The sequence below is a fragment of the Dama dama genome, chromosome X (assembly GCF_033118175.1).
Source record: "Dama dama isolate Ldn47 chromosome X, ASM3311817v1, whole genome shotgun sequence".
In the NCBI taxonomy this organism is placed as follows: Eukaryota; Metazoa; Chordata; class Mammalia; order Artiodactyla; family Cervidae; genus Dama; species Dama dama.
The window spans coordinates 14764533-14780577 of record NC_083714.1 but is presented as its reverse complement, the minus strand read 5'-3'; the positions used below and the strand labels follow the sequence as shown (position 1 = coordinate 14780577).

The 16045-nt window shown below is 47.9% G+C and overlaps 1 protein-coding gene across 4 annotated transcripts in view; it reads right to left on the bottom strand.

Moving 5' to 3' along the window:
• The window catches only part of PAK3 (p21 (RAC1) activated kinase 3), a 127788-nt gene extending 118189 nt beyond the window's left edge, over positions 1 to 9599 (bottom strand). Inside the window, exons 1-4 of one of the 4 annotated variants that reach the window (XM_061137883.1) lie at positions 9528 to 9599; positions 8517 to 8582; positions 8288 to 8397; positions 2393 to 2489 (exon numbers count right to left, since the gene is read on the bottom strand). The gene's annotated coding sequence lies outside the window, so the exon portion shown is untranslated. Of the gene's footprint in view, positions 1 to 1189; positions 1445 to 2392; positions 2490 to 8287; positions 8398 to 8516; positions 8583 to 9527 lie in introns of those variants that run through there. The other 3 variants (XM_061137880.1, XM_061137881.1, XM_061137882.1) reach the window with 3 other exon arrangements.
• Between the last annotated feature and the right edge of the window lie 6446 nt (positions 9600 to 16045).

The following is a 16045-nucleotide window of genomic DNA, read 5'->3' as shown; positions in this document are numbered from 1 at the left end:
TTAAGGGTGACTATATCATCTGTGTGGATGTGAGTATGTAGGTATGACTGGGAGTGTAAGAACATAAGAAGGAACATCAATGGGTGAGTGTATGAGAATGGGAGCATGGGTGTGTGTCACTATGGAAAAGTGAATATATAAATATGAGTATGGGGACTTCCCTGGCGGTCCAGTGGTTAGGACTCCATGCTTCCACTGCAGGGGGCGCTGGTTTGGTCCCTGATTGGAGAATTGGATGTTCTGAGAGAACAGCATTGAAACAAGTATACTATCAAGGGTGAAACAGATCACCAGCCCAGGTTGGATGCATGAGACAAGTGCTCAGGGCTGGTGCACTGGGAAGACACAGAGGGATGGGATGGAGAGGGAGGCGGGACGGGGGATCGGGATGGGGAACACATGTAAATCCACGGCTGATTCATGTCAATGTATGGCAAAAACCACTACAATATTGTAAAGAAATTAGCCTCCAACTAATAAAAATAAATGGAAAAAAAAAGATGTCATGTGGTGGGCCAAAAATTAAAAAACAAAGTTAAAACACAGTGCATCAAATATATTAAAATAAAAATAAAATTAAAAAATGTATGTATCAGTGTGTGGCAGTAGGAATGTACCAGTACATAGTGTGTCTGGAAATATGACCATGTATGAGGGTGAGGGGTTAAGAGTGATCATTGCTATAAATGTGTCCGGTGTGAAAAGTGAGTGTGAGCCAGGGAGGTAAATATGATCACGTCAATGTACAAGACTGTGTGAGTGTGATTGTTTTGTGTGTGCATGCATATGTGTGTATGTGAACAGTGGAGGGCTCCAAAATAATCTAAGATGCTGAGAGACATTTCAGGAAGTGTCTTTCCCCCCCATATCACAACATGTGTCGAGTTACATGCAAGTGCCTTAGCCGCTCTCAACCTCTATCTTCTCATGGGTAAGAGAGATGATAAAAATACCTACCTCGTGCTTGTATCACTTTCATAATCAGAAACAAAAACAGCAACTATCAGGGAAAAAAAAATACCTACCTTGCAGAGTTACTGTAGGATCAAACAGTCTCATGCAAATAAAAACACCTAGCATAGTGCTGGCAACAGTAGGTACTCAATAAATATAAGTTATTATTGTGGCTGTCATTGAATACCCAGGAGAGACCAGGGGTTTGCCTCTTGTTTTAGCCAGTTCTAGTTACCTTCTGTTGCTCCAGCTCTATAGAGGATCCCCTGCCAGGGCATCTCTGGAAAGCTGAATGCATCAGTATCGACAAGGCTGTAATTTCACACCTTCAATTTCACGGCCAAAAGTCTGGAGCTTCCCCCTCCATGAGAAGGCATCACAGAAACACCTGCCACTGAGTTGCAGCTCTCCTTTGTCCTGTAGGCCCAGGACAGGCTCAGTGTGAAAGAGAACTACACTGCGTTTTCCTTGTTTCTTATTTGAGTTTGTTTCTTTTTCTCATGGGGTGTGTTTTTCTCTTTTGCCTTGGGCAATATGAGAGATATCTCTGCAACTGACAAAGAGACAAGACAGAGGGACAGTAAGATACAAACAGATAGCTAGACTGTAGCACATAGCAACAGAAGGCCAGATGGAGGAGACGACAGAGGAAGAAGCTGTCATGGCTGCCTGAGAGGAAAAGACACAGGTAGATGATCAGAGAGGCAGGCCAAGAAATCTGAAAGAAGTGGACAGGAAGAGAGAGAGGCTCAAACGGAAAAGCTGGCAGGGAACTGGCAGACACTTGAGCGAGACTAGAGAACTGTGAAATTTGGTCCCTACTCCTGAAGGCTTCAGTCTAGTTTACCTGACAAGAAGAATACACTAGAAACCATGCAAGGCTTAAAGGCAGTAGAGCAACAAGGGCTACACTACATGCTATGGACTCAGGCGTTGTTGGAGAGTTGGGGAAGGACACACCCCCTGGCTGGATGGGAAGACAGAGGGAAGGTTCTGGAAAGTTTAAGTTAAGCCTGCCAGATCCCGAAGCTGGGATGGCCAGGATAGGGGTACACTTTGAATAGGAAGGTAACATGAAGGCTATGGGGCAGTAGAAATGACAGGAAAGAATTGGCGAATTTGTCACACATGGCTGAAATGCCACTTCACTACCAGGAAAGCAAGAGGAAAACAGCTTGATGGGATGCGTGCCTGTGTTATACTAAAGCCCTAGATGGTGCTTGACATTTGCAAAGGACTTGGCAATGACTGTTAGCTTAGTTTTCCTACTCCAGGATGTAGGTCGAAGCTGTCATTTTCATATCAGAGATGGGAAACCAAGGGCAGTGGTATAAGCCCCCAGAAAGTAGGGTCTTTGGTGGCAGGAGCTCTGGTGGAAAGGTGGCATTTACCTGAATTCGGAGATCCCTAACTTCCTGCCCTGGAATCCATTACTCACCTCACACCGCCACCGCTGCAGGACCTCCGATGGGCTCAGGGCTGGGAACAGCAGCTGTCACAGGGTGCAAGGACTCAGCTGCTCTCTCGGGGGAAACCTGCCAAGAAATGCATTGTGGGGGAGCGGGAATCTCTTTCCCCACCTGCTCCTGCTCCATCCATCTCCCCCAAACATCACACACACACACACACACACACACCCACCAGAAAATCCCTTAAGAAGGCAGAGAGTCAGAGTCAAGAAGTATAAAAAAGTCCAGGTACATCAGAGTCCAGAAAAGGCACTAAACTGGGAGTTTCAAGTTGAGAATGGCTATCACTTCACCACTCTGGACCTGCTTGCTAGTGAGTGGACTACCCTCAGCAGCTTGGGTAAGTGCTGATAAGTGAAGTGAAGTGAAGTGAAGTCGCTCAGTCATGTCCGACTCTTTGCGACCCCATGGACTGTAGCCCACTAGGCTCCTCAGTCCATGGGATTTTCCAGGCATGAATACTAGAGTGGGTTGCCATTTCCTTCTCCAGGGGATCTTCCCAACAAGCACTCAGTCAAATATGACAGACGTGAAATATTTGCATATTGACAGGAGGTGGTGTCATCGAGTGGACAGGAGGAAACCACGAGATAATGGCAAATGGAGGTTTGGCTCTGGTGACACCTGAGCTGCCTCAAGACCCAGCTGTTCAGCTTATTTCATCCTTAACCTCCAAGTCTCCACCATCATTTCTGTTTCCCTTCTCAACAATGTCCCTCACTGAGTTGGTGGGCAGAGCACTTTGAGGTTCCCTAACTTGCTATCATCTCACAGCTGCCTGCCGAGGGCCTCAGCCTCTGATCCTATTTGGAAATTTAATCTCTGCCACAGGGATGTCTTCCCTAGTCTTCTCCAGATTTCTTTGGGTGAATACATCCAGGGCTTTTTAGGCGGTTACAATTTATCCTAGTTTCCCCCAAGAGGTTTCCATGCCCAACCACAAAGAAGACAGGGTCCATCTAACCCCTCCCTTTCCTCACAATCACTTGAGCCTCTCAAATAACAGACTGATATTTCCTTGACAGGACCCCAAGCTCTGCAATCCTTCTCCTTCCTTCCCTGACCCCCTCTTCTCCACAGTCTTTGCCCTCAAAGAAGAGCAGCACTTATGGGCTAACTTCCAACAGAGTCAGATCTAGGCTAGCACACGCAGAGGGTCCTAATCCGAACACATGGATGGATGCATATTCTAAAGGTAGAGACAGTAAACTTGAAGCCTCAGGGAGCCAGGGAAAGCCCCGTCATTCCCAATTCCCCCCTTCTAGAATAAAAAGACCAAGCCATCCCCCAGGAATGCCAGTTGCTGCTGGCAAGCCTCCCAAGTACGTCTGTCCCCAGGGGGCCCTGGCATTCCCTGGGCACGTCCCACATGCACACTCCAGGCAGCCTTTCCAAATCCAACCCACTGCGCTGCTGAGCGGTATGCTGCCCCCTACCCCGCTGCGTGAGACCATCCTACAAGGGCATGGGGTGGGGGCGAAGGAAGGAGGGCTGCCAAAGCTCCTGAGAGGGCTCAAGAAGAATGAGAGGGCTCAAGAAGAATGACCCCTGCCCATCCCCTAGTGGGGAGGCACACTAGAGGACCTGGAGGAGCGGAGGGGGCAATTGCACCAGCCAGTACTAACCAAGCAGCTCCAGGTTTGTGTGCTGGATCAAGAGCTTTCCTTAGGCCGACCTCCACTTCCCTTCAGACGCTTGTTAACTCCAGGGCAGCCCGCTTTGAGCTGATTGCACGCTGAAGCCAAAGCAGAAGCAACAGCAACAGTAGGACACGGAGCGCCACCTAGTGGTCACACTCCTCCCACCCGTCTGGAGGTTAGTGTTGGAAGTCGGGGGTGTGTGTGGGGGGGGTGTCCTGCGTGTGAGCACAAACGGGGTTGGGTATGTCTGAACTGCATCCAATACCACTTCATATTTGTGTGCCTCTACCATGTCCTGTGTGTGTGTGTGTGTGTGTGTGTGTGTGTGTGTGTGTGTGTGTGTGTGTGTGTGTAGTTGTGTTTCTATCATACTGCATATGTGTATCAGGTCAGTACCGTATTGTGTATGTGCCCTGGGCCTGTACTGTGTTGCATGTGTATTCATTCCATCTATTCTGTGCTGTGGAGTGCCTGGGTCTAATCTATATTGTGTATCATATGTCTATGCCACATTGTGTGTATCTTCTTGTGTGTTTATACTGCTTGTGTGTGCACCTGTGGCTCAGCCTCCTCCTGGAGGCAGAGGTAGAGATCAGTGGAGTCCTTGTGTGCCTACCAACACCCCAGCCTTGCTGCCATCTTCCTGCCAGCATCTGTCTGGGGATTAGGGTTGACACCTCTTTGGTGGGGGAGGGAATCTGTGAGCAACCACTCTCTCTACTACAGAGCACCCCCTCCCATGGTAGGTGCCTGGTCCAGCACTGAAGATAGCTGGGAATGTTCCAGAACCCTTTTCAGGCCCAAAGAAGGAAATTGGGCACTGGGGGTGGGATGGCGTCCTCTCTCAACTCCCAACCCCAGATGGACCTGCAGGAAGCTGCAGCCGCCTTTTTCTTTGGGCTGTTGGAAGTACTGGACCCCTTCTCCACAGGGAGTTAACAGTTGCATAGCAGGTTAAACACTGACACCCCAGGTATAAGGGGAGCTCTGTCAAAGGCATTCCCATTGAGGTCACTAGAGGGCGCAATTGAGCTGATTGTTAGGGGCAATGTCTCTTAAAAGTATAGAATTTCAAAAAGTCCACCTGGCTCAGAGAAAGAGAGCAGGGTGAGGAAGACAGAGGAAAAAGATACAGACCCTAAGCCAGGCCCTTCCTTCACCGTTACCCCAAGCCCTTCTGTTTTCAGACTGACTTGAGTCAGGGCAACTATTGGGTATCTGCCTTCACCCCAGGGTATAAGATCTGGGTGAGATTCCCCATAGCGCTTTTTAGGGTCTTGGTTGAAGTGAAAAGTAAAAAGTGTTAGTCACTCAGTTGTGTCCAGCTCTTTGCAACCCCGTGGACTGTAGCCCATCAGGCTCCTCTGTCCATGGAATTCTCCAGGCAAGAATATTGGAGTGGGTAGCCATTTCCTTCTCCAGGGGATCTTTCCGACCCAGGATCAGACACGGGTCTCCTGCATTGCAGGCACGTTCTTTACCATCTGAGCCATCAGGGTCTTGGTTACAGTGGGAGATTCTACATGTGGGAATCTCCCCCCATCCCACTCCCTTCCCATTCATTTTAAATAAAAGTAAGGCCACACTGCTGAGATGAAATATGTGTAGTGGTTGTGGGCTTGTTTTGTATTGTCTTCCTCTAAATTACAGGCATTCCCAAAAGTATGATTTAAAAGGGGTAAACTGAGGGGAAGGGGCTCTCCTTGAGTGAAACTTTTTTCATTACCAAGAACAAATGGACCCACTTCCTAAAATGTTACTACCATCTTAGGAACCACCTAGTTCACCCTGGTCATTTGAAAGACAAGGAAACTGAGGCCCAGAGAAGGGGAAGAAACACTCAGACCAGAACACTAACTTTTGGACCCCCATGGTTGGCTCCACTCCAGCTGTTTTGCCCTTTAAAACTTCCTTCTTCAGACTTCCCTGGTGATCTAGTGGTTATGACTTCGCCTTCCAGTGCAGGGGCACAAGTTCGATCCCTGGTCAGCAAACTAAGATCCCATGTGCCACATGGCATGGACAGAAAACAAAACAACCACCAAAAAAACCCTTCTCCAAATCCAGGACCCTCCCACCTCAGGGCAAAACCCTGGCCTCCATCTCCAGTGTGGCCTCCAAGATTGTCCTATTTCACTTGAGTGATCAGGCAACCAGGCCTTATCCTGGTTTCTATTCCCCACCAGGAACCTGCTCCTCTCTTTCCAGCCTTCAAGCTCTACTTCCTTCATTTTGCTTCCCACCAGTACAGCCAGCTGTGGCTCTGCCATCTTGCCCTTCCTCACATCCCCCTGGGTGCCGTGCAGATTGCCCCAACCTGCAGATAACTGACCAATTGTGCAAACCAAACACGGATCCATTGCATTGATTAACATTTCCAATTAAACTCCAGGTTAGACTATATTAGTGACTCCAGTAATCACCGCGCAAAGTCGCTCAGTCGTGTCTGACTCTGCAATCCCATGGACTATACAGTCCATGGAATTCTCCAGCCCAGGATACAGGGGTGGTTAGCCTTTCCCTTCTTCAGGGGATCTTCCCAACCCAGGGATCAAACCCAAGTCGCCCGCATTGCAGGCAGATTCTTTACCAGCTGAGCCACAAGGGAAGCCCACGGAGGTAAATGCAAATACCTTCCCAAGGAAGCGGGACACGAGAGGAAGCGACACATTCTGACAGGAATTGGAAACAGACTGCTAGACCCGAAGGTTCATCTGGTACCCCTAAAGCAGACTTGAAATGTATGCCAGCCTGTCACATGATCGGAGGCTCAGACTTCACACCTGAAATGGAGGACTCGAGTCCCAGGCGCCTGAATGCTTGCCCTTGCCCGCCCCCTGCTGGAGAAGCCGAGTAGTGCCTAGTGCCGAGCAGGCAGACGAGTTCGCCCCCATCCCCAACCCCCGTCCCTGTAGAGGCAACCCCCTGGCCTCCAGCAAGTGGTGAGGTTGGGGGGAACAACAGGGGAGCTTACGCTGCACTCTAGATGCCTCAGCAGCTTCACTTACCTTCTAGGGCAGTGGTTTTTGCCATCCCTGGCCTGCACAGGGTCCCATGGGCCCCTGGGAAGGAGGGCTTTCTTTTTGAGCATGGGCGGATACATACCCCCATCCCCTGAGCAGGGGCCCGCCTCAGCCCTGGCCCACCCCATGTATAACCAGTCAACCTACCGTCTGGGCCAGGTTAGAAGCTCCCTCAGTCCCTTCTGAGGCCCTGGCCCCCCACTCCCTTCTCCTTACCCAGGAGAAAGAGCTAGTTGTACAGGGTACCCTGCTCATCATCAAATTTTTTCTTCCCTCCACCAAAGCTACCAGCTCCTGAAGGCAGCTTACCTGGGTAGGAATGCTATTGATTCCCCAGCTATGCAGAAATTGTCCCCCTAAGTCTGGGCTAAGCCACAGGTGCCTCAGCACCAAAATTTCAACTAGTTCACCAGGGAAATCAGGGCCTTTGGGCTCCTAGGAAAATGCTGCCTTTTTCCTCTTCTTTCTCTCTATGGTTTTATTCCTACCTACTCCACTGACCTTATCCACCTACTCTATATGATTTCTAGATCTGATTTGTTTTTTTGTGTGTTTTTTTTGGTCTTGGCTACCCACTTCGACTTCACAGTAGCTCAGCCTCTGACCTCGTAATAACAGTCTCTGATGGGAGTAACACCTCCCAAGCCCTGCAGTTATTCCTCAATTCCCTCTCTCCTCACGTCTGTCTGCTCCCTTCCCCTCAAACACCTCAGCAAGCTGGCTTGCTCTATATTCCATTTCCACCTCCACCTCTAAAAATCCGCTACCTGTGGGAATGGTCAGCTAGTCAGCTACTTGGAACGTCCTTAGGATGTTGTGGCCCCATGCCTGTACCCCATCACAGGCGAACCCCTTTTTTCTGTTAGGTCTCTCCTACAAGGCCCACTTGCCTGCCTGGAGGCTTGGAGGGCCTGCTCCTTGACATCCCAAGGTCCTCCTGCCCTCGAGATCTCGCAGCTGTTGGCTTTTACCTGCATATGTCCCAGTCTCCGGCTATTTTGCCTCTTTCATGGGGGAGGGGGGTATGATATTTGTATCTAGAAGCAGAGGCTGACATGACTCTATCCAAGCCCAGGCCTGTTAATCATCTATTACCATATTAAGCCCCTTTGCCCAAAGGTGTCTTGAGAGGCCTCAAGAACCAAGTCACAGACCTGCCCAATTATAACTTTGCAGATGGCCCAGTGAAAACCGCACTGACCTTTATACCTCGGTCATCCCAGAACAGGGCCACAGTGTTGTCACCAACAGGAATGGACCTCCTTCTGTTCCAACACCTCAGACAGCCATACAGTTGGCCTGGATTTGAGTCTGCAAAACCATGGGGGGAGCGAGACTAACATGGCTAAAGGCTTCCCTGCTGAAAACCAGTTTTTAAAAATAGCACTGCAGCCGCCCCCTTCATAACTTCCCAAAGCCAAGCCACTCACCCTTCTCTCCTTGGCTTCTACAGACCACAGCCCAGAACCCTCAAGTCCAGAGTCTGGCACTAGATTCTGGAAGGTGGGACCAAAAAACAAAACAAAACAAAACAAGTGGGGCCTCTGGCTCCCTCCCTTCAGGCACCGCCCTCCCTCAGCTCCCCCACCCCACCCCACCCCACCCCTCCACCACCACCTGGGGAAGGAGAACCTGCCAGAGCAAGAATCAGAAAGGTCCAAGTTCCCCCCTCCCAAAGTATGGCAGGTATCTTGGCAAAGCCAGTTCACAAACTGAGGGCAAGGGTCCAGCAAGCTGAGGGGGACTGGGAACAGGGGCAGTGGACCTGGTGGCCCTGCTCCCCAGACAAAGACAGAGGCCAACTGAGGGACCCTGGGCTTTCTAGGGACATTATTGCATCATTCTAGTCCCCACAGGAGAAGAAAGGAGGTCTGCTCTGATTGCCCTCCACCACCCCACCAAAAAAGGGGAGGGGAAATGAAGAAAAATAAAGAAAAGGGGAAAGGCGTCCATTTAAGAAAATCGTCACTTTTTCTCTGTGCTTCTGTCTGGCTGTTCCCCCTCCCCCGGACTTGCCGGGCCGCGGCCACACCCCCTCCCCTTGGAAGGGGGGCGCTGCTGTCGCTCTCCAGTGTCTGGGGAGGGAGGCGGGAAGATGGTACAAGACCTACACCCTGACGTAGCTCTGGGGGCGGATTTTGCCTCAAGCGGCCCAGGCCCCAGCAAGCGAGTCTAGGACTTGACCCAGCGAAGGGGCCCTGGTCCTCCGGGAATGGCCCCGACACACCCACTTGTCCGCGATCGCGAGCCGGGATCGTGCACGGAGCGCGCCGGGTGTCAGGGCTCCGGGGGAGGCAACGTAGGGGACTCGAGGCCAGGGCTCCGCGACAGCGGGAGGAGGGTCCGAGCAGGTAGAAAATCGGCCCGGCCGCCGAAAAGCAGAGCCCAGCCGCCACCCCCTTCCCCAGAGCAAGCCGGGTGCCAGCCATCGCGGGATTTACCTGCCACTGGTCCAGCCACCCCGTCCAGACCTTGCCTCTCCCTCCGAGCGCTCGGGCGGGCTGGCGGGGCTGGGGCGCCGCAGCCCCGCGGCCGCAGCCGCACGGCCCGCTCCCCACCCCCGTCCCCCGGCTCTCCTCCCGCCCCTGCACACTCGTTCCGGGCAGGGGAAAGCTGGAGCCCCCCGCGCGAGACCCCAGGCTGTCCGCTGACACAGCTGCCCGTCCGCGGTCGAGCCCTGCTCGGCAACCGCTCCCTCGCCCTGCTCCGCTATGACGTCACCCGGGCTCTGCACCGCGCGGAGGCCAATCAGAGAGGGAGCAGAAAACTAAAATCACCCTGAGTGGGCTACTGGGGACCAATCTTTTGTTTCCAGGCAGGAAGCGCCCGGGAGGAAAAAAAAAAAAAATGAAGGGGAGGGAACAGGGAGAGGGAAAGGAAAAGGAGATGGAAACTTCTACACTGTCAGGGTTGTCTAGACAGAGGTGGGGCCGTAGAGAAAGAGATGCACCTGACGGTGGGTGAGGAGGGGGTGATTGAGTACAGCTTCTTCAACTGCCCACTGCAGGAAGACTGGGATTTCAGGTACATTTTCAGGGAGGAAGTCTGTGCAGCTACACCATCACTCTTTACTGGGGGGGAATGCTATGGATTTGGGACACCACCTGTCAGGCAAGCAGGTTACACTGATGGGAGTCTCCTGAATCCACAGTAAACTGAGAGGCAGATATGGCAAAGTGGGTGCAAAGAGATGACAATCTAAATAGGAAAAACACCCTTCTACACATGAAACACATTTTAAAAAAGAAAGCACTATACAAAAAGAGAACCATTAATCCACTTCAAATATATAGGTGTACATGTGCTATGCGGTGCTAAGTCGCTTCAGTTGTGTTGCACTCTTTGAGACCCCAAGGACTGGAATCCCCCGTGTGTGTTTGTGTGTGTGTGTGTGTGTGTGTGTGTGTGTGTGCCATTATACTAACAATCGTTCAGATGTGGCTGTCTCTGTCCATCCTTTCACTGAAACACTTCATGGCATCGCTTGTCTTTAAGAAAAAGTTCAAAATTTTGCCGATGTCAAAAGCCTTCTAAAATCAAACTTCAAATATCATGTTTTGTTATTCCCAAATCTATCCTCCCTAGATTATGTACATTAGATTATGTCAATTAGAGTAATTTGGCTAGGTTATGTAAATTAGAGTAAATCCCAGCAAGAAGCTAGCAAGCTGTCATCAAAAATGACCAAAAGTGCAAAATAATAAGTACATTCAAATTATAATGATGCAAAACATGCCAGCAAAAAAAAAAAAAAAAATCAGAGACGAACATAAAATTATAATAGTTGGGTTAAAGAAGTAGAATTATGGGTGATTTTTCCTCTTCACTTTCAAACTTCTTTTTATAAAGATGTGTGTCTTCACATACTTAAATGGCCAAGACGGGTCTGACCCTCCCCAGTGCACTTTTATCCAATTTTCTCAACATTTACGTAACATCCAGCAATCATTTCGGCATGAAGTCAACAAAAGAAGCTTCAAAATCAAGAATGAACTAATATATCTGCAAGGGTCCTTTTAGGAAAAGTCACACACCAGGCCCCTAGACTCACCACAGACAACATCTGAGGAACCTGGAGATTGGGGTGACTCTTTGGACTAATTCATTTTATTTTATTTTATTGGTGGGTATTAACGTCCTTTCACTTTTAATTGGAGGATAATTGCTTTACAATGTTAGGTTGGTTTCTGCCAAACATTAACATGAATCGGCCATAGGTATACACATGTCCCCTCCCTTTTAAACCTCCCTCCCACCTCCCACCCCATGGACTGAAGTGAAGTGAAGTGAAGTCGCTCAGTCGTGTCTGACTCTTTGCGACCCCGTGGACTGTAGCCTACCAGGCTCCTCTGTCCATGGGATTCTCCAGGCAAGAATACTGGAGTGGGTTACCATTTCCTTCTCCAGGGGATCTTCCCGACCCAGGGATCAAACCCAGGTCTCCCGCATTGGAGGCAGACGCTTTAACCTCTGAGCCACTAGGGAAGCCCATGGACTAATTCCTTTTAAATTGTGATGATACTGGGAATTGAAGATAGAATAACATTGACCCCTCAAGTCCATGACAGAGCAGGAAAGAAGGAGGTAAAGACTAATTAAACCACATACTCCTCAACTTTAAGAATCACTTTGCATTTTACTTTTTATTTTTCTTAGTTAAAAAATATATTTATGCATACATGAGTATTACATGAATTTTGCAGAGCTGGCATTTATGTATAGATCTGAGTACAAAGCCCATGCTTTTTCTAATATGATGTGTGGTATTACTGATTTTGTTAAAATATATATTGGCTTTGAAAAAAAATCTGAGTATATCAGCTTGATTTTCTTTAATCAGGCATTTTTAAATAGCTTTTGCTTTCAGTGTGGCTATTGTCTTCTAATGCAAACACTCCCATTACCCTCCTCCTGAAATCCTTGATTAATAGGTTTAAATCAGGATGGTTCTGCTTCCAATGACCTCACAGATATCTTTTTAATTAACTTTGGGGTTAAAAAAGAGGAGCCCATCACATTGATTTTGGTTTTTACATCATGGTAAAAAGTAATCTAAATATCACTGATATAAATGAATGTCATTTACTAAATGCTACATCTCTGATTTGTAAAATGCACTCCTTTGGGTTATTTTAAACAATAAGAACACATTTAAATAATAAAAAGATATAACTGGATTTTCCTGGCTAATGATTTAACTTGGGTCTTCTAGGCTATTGATTTAAACTGTAATTAAAAGGTACTCGATTTCACCCTAATCCTCCCATATACCTCAGCTATAACTCAGAGCTATTTATGCCATCACCACACATGGTTATTTAAATGTTTCATGCATGTGTTTCTTCTCTCTCTGGTGATTATAGAAACTAGCACAGAGCCAAAATCCTTTTAGGTGCTTGACAAATTAAAACATAGTGGTCTCATAGAAAAAGGACTGGACTTAGGAGCCAGAATCAACAGGAAAGATTTCAGTCTTGAGGTGAAAGGGTGATAACCTATATCATTCTTTTTTTTTTCTATATCATTCTTGATACCATAAAGCAGTCTTTACTGCTATTGGGGCTTGTTCTCCAGGAATATAGGATAATTGCATGGAACCTTGCAGGGAAACTGAAATGTCTTAGAAGATTTTCATGTGTTCATCAACTCCCACTCGCCCCTGCTCCCTTCCCCCAAGTTCATTGATTTAAGGATACAACAACATTACCATAATAACCTCTTGGCATGTGCATCCTGCCTCCTAGGTTACATACCACTGTCTCATCTCCTCGTGTGCATCCTGCCTATTAGGTTACACACTAAACTTTCATATCTCCTCATGTGATCCTCAAAACAACGACAACAGTGTACTGTGGCAATTATTATGATCTGCATGTCACAGATGAGTGAATGGAGATCCAAGGGTTGAAAGTAAGATCAATCTCTCTGTTCAATGCCTCAGAGAGATGGTCCTAGAAACCACTGTCAGTTCTGTTTTTTCTACCACCCTACATGGCAACTTCAATTGTATTTTTCCTTTGGTTCCCACCAACCCGACCAGCCCTTTGACTCGCATGAGAAGTGAGACACTCTGGGATAGGGCTTGTAGCAACAGAGATAAACTGAGTATCTTCAAACTGTCTCAGCCAAATCCCAACTAAAGGGAACATTATTGTTGTTGTTGTTTAGTCACTAAGTCATGTCTGACTCTTTTGCAACCCCATAAACTGTAGTCCACCAGGCTCCTCTGTCCATGGGATTTCCCAGGCAAGAATACTGGAGTGAGTTGCTATTTCCTTCTCCAGGGGATCTTCCCAACCCAGGGATTGAACCTGGGTCTCCTGCATTGTCAGGCAGCTTCTTTAACACTGAGCCACCAGGGAAGCCCAAAGGGAACATTGCTCACTCTCATATACCATTGATGCAGTGTAAAATGGCACAGCCTTTTGGAGGGGAAGTTGGCAAAACTTAACGAAATTTTTACTGCATAAGCTACTTGATTGAGCAATTTCAACTCAAGGAATTTGCCCATAGATATACTCATAAAAACATGCCAAAATATGTTCAGGTATTTTTAATGCTGAATCTTATGAGAGAATGAAAAAATTAGCATAAAGGACAACCTAAATGATCCTTATAAGGGAACTGTTAAAGAAATCACAGTATATATGTCACAGTGTATACTGAGTAAAAAAAAGTTGTAGAACTTGTACTATTATTTTATTTTTGTTTAAAAAAGTGTGTGCATGTGTTTAAGTTGGAATTATACACACCAAACCATGCTTCCCTGGTGGCTCAGCAGTAAAGAATCCACTCTCAGGTCAGGAGATGCCTGCCTGCCAATGCAAGAGATGCAAGAGATGTGGGTTCGATCTCTGGGTTGGGAAGATCCCCTAGAGGAGGGCATGGCAACCCACTCCAGTATTCTTGCCTGGAGAATTTCATGACAGAAGAGCCTGATGGGCTGCAGTCCATAGAGTTGCAAAGAGTTGGACTCAACTGAAGCAACCGAGCACATACACACCAAACTGCTAATAGAGTTAACTCTGGGAAGTAAAAGGGTGGGAAGGAAGACACATGGGTGTGTGTGTGTGTGTGTGTGTGTGTTGTGGGGGAATGGTGTGTTCTTTATATGCTTCTGCATTGCTTATACATTTTTTAAAATACATGGTATTTTCAAAAGGGGGAAATATAGCTTACTTCGGATTAGGAAGAAACAAAAGAAACAAAAGCACCCCTACTATCCTAAAAGGTATCCGAATGCCAAGTCAATGGTTCAGGCCTGGCAATAAAGTCTCTGATGTTCCAGGCTGAGCTGAGCCATACCTGGGCAGGCACTGGAGGCTGGGCAGAAATGTACAACCCACTGAACAAAAGCAGCCTGGATTTCCTGGCTTCCTCTCCACCCCTGCCTCAAGTCCCAAAGCCAGAAATTATTCCTGGTGGTCAACTCTGGGTCTCTGTGGCTCTAGGTCTTCACAGTTTTTGCTATAGCAGCTACACTTGGGGAAAAAAAATACCACAAAAAACCTACTGCTCCGAATACAAAAGAACCTGGTTGGCAGCTAGTGCACAAGGCATTGTCTGGGAGCTTGCTGCCCACTCCTCTTTCATCTGGGCCTGTTCATTCTAACCTATTGCCATCACTGTAGTCAGGCCTTACTAGGCTCCTTCCCAACCTTCCTGCCTTCCACTCCAATCATTAGGGGCTCCAGCTGTCCTGTAGGAGGAAACATGCTGGGTAGCCTGTTGAGCAGAGGTCTCATCCGACATTGCTTAAAACCAGAGGCTAGGGAAAGAGGGAAGCCCATGGCTAGGAAAACACCATTCACGTGGGTCTTAAGAGTTCTCGACAGGGCATCAAGAGACCCAGATTCTAGTCTAGCCTGTGGCCAGGATACCTTGGGAAAGACAAATTTCCCTCAGCTTGAGATTTCTCCATTGTGAAACTTGGCCTGCCTATTTCCCTGGACACTTGTATGGAGTTGTCATTGCTTTTTACTCACTAAGTTGTGTCAGACTCTTTTGTGAACCCATGGACTGTAGCCTGCCAGGGTGTTCTGTCCATGGAATTCTCCAGACAAGAATACTGGAGTATGTTGCCATGCCCTCCTCCAGGGGATCTTCCCAACCCAGGGATCGAACCTGTGCCTCCTGCATTGGCAGGCGAGTTCTTTATCAGTGAGCCACCAGGGAAATCCAGCGGCTAATGGAACAGGAGTGGTTTTAACAGGTTTTAGAGCTACATGCCTCCTTGATAGACTTGATGAGTCTCCACTTACATATACTCCCTGTATGGTGGGACCTTGGGACTTGGGGGTATCTCTCCTCACCTTCCCTCGCTATAATTAGCGTCTATTAAAGACCTGCCCTGTACAATCTACAAGCTTTCAGAAGCCCAAAGCCTCTGCCCTCCTCCCCTCCACTAGGGAGTTAGTGAAGGAAAAGCAGAAGACAATTAAATGCAGGTGGATGTGGATGAATTAATATGAGAATTAGGAAGTTCCTCTCCTCCGACTTGGTTTTAATTAGCCCCACTTCCATGGTCCTACATATCAAACCACATGATTTAATTGAGCTGATGCTCTGTTTGATTTTGTTCCTAAGTGGATCACATTATAAGTTCCTTCCCCACACTGCCATCCAAACCTAAGTCAAACTGCAGAGTAAACTGAATCTGGAAAGTTGGTTTCATTGCTCTTTCCATTTTACTAGGGGAAAAGAGAGAGAATGAGAAAGTGGAGGACAAAATCTAGGGGACAAAGAACCAAGGGAAGAAACAGAAAACCAAATCTTATTATTATTTTTTTGTGTGTGGACTGGCTGGACTATGATGTCATGCTTTCTCAGCTTACCTGTGATTGGCTGCTCAGTTCAGCATCTGCTGAGAGCTAAAGGATGATTATTTGCCAGAGATACAGACCTTTCAGGGAAGCTTTGAATCATTGCTGGTTGTCGTGACAACCTGGGCAGTGTCTGC